A 1,055-nucleotide genomic window follows, 5' to 3' on the forward strand; every position below is an offset into this window, starting at 1 on the left:
ATAGTATTAACAACCAGCCATTCAGAAAGCCACCCCCATTTTTTCAATGGAAAAAATCTTCTTCATCAAAAAGCCATCGAAGGTAATACCATGGAACATAATCAAATTCAATCTCCATTATTCACACTTAAAATATTAAAAGGGGATTGAAAGATATGATCCAGTTCTCCTGAAGGGCTATTTTTAGAAAGAACAAGGTCCTGGATGCTAACAGAGCCTATTGGCCTGGTTCATGCCAGCATAAAATGAATGACCTTGCTTGTCACAACCTCATCTGATAGAGGGGAGAGGCTGCAAATGGTGTGAACAGAGACTGAGCTGCAACAAGCTGTAAAACCACAGCACAAATAGAGGCAGAGTTAAAGCTGTCACGGTGTTGGTTATTAAAACATTTAAATCTCAGATTGCTTGAACGGTACAGAAGTTTTTCTGTCAGGGTGTTCTTAAAGCTGGTTGCTCACCAACTGGCACTGAGAATCCGAGAGTGGGAGAGATTCTCTTCCCTGTGGCCCAGACAGCTCGGAAAAGTGGTGCCTGCATAGGTGGTGGTGTCAGCACAGGGAGTTAATCGTGCTGCCAAGGAAAGGGAAGTGATAAGAGATTCACAAGGTGGTTTACAGCATTAGTTACCCACTGCATGTATGCCAGTCCTGGTTTATTGACTAGCTCTGGCCAGACCTACCCACAGTTGCTGTTCTTGGCTAACCTTGACAAAGTCATTCCTGTTGCCATGAAACAGCTTCCTTCGCTCTCACTCTTCATCTCCCTCTAATTGCCTTTAGTGCACTCTCTGATTCTGTGCTTTGCTTCTCTGCCCTCCCACCTGTAACCTGGTTCGCTCAAGGCACTGCTCCTGGATTGCACTGAGTACTTTTGTGTAGCTGCTCTGCATGTAAAGGAGGCAAAACTGATCTCTGTAGAGGAGGGCAACAGAGTCTAGCAACAAAAGAAAGTGCTTTACAAACACTGTCCCCTTAGCAACGGGAAAAGGCTGTAGCTGCAGCCCGATCTCTTAGGGTCTCTCTGGAACAAAATGGTATCCTTAACCATTCCTG

This window comes from Corvus brachyrhynchos, unplaced genomic scaffold (assembly GCF_000691975.1).
Source record: "Corvus brachyrhynchos isolate BGI_N302 unplaced genomic scaffold, ASM69197v1 scaffold258, whole genome shotgun sequence".
NCBI classification, from domain to species: Eukaryota; Metazoa; Chordata; class Aves; order Passeriformes; family Corvidae; genus Corvus; species Corvus brachyrhynchos.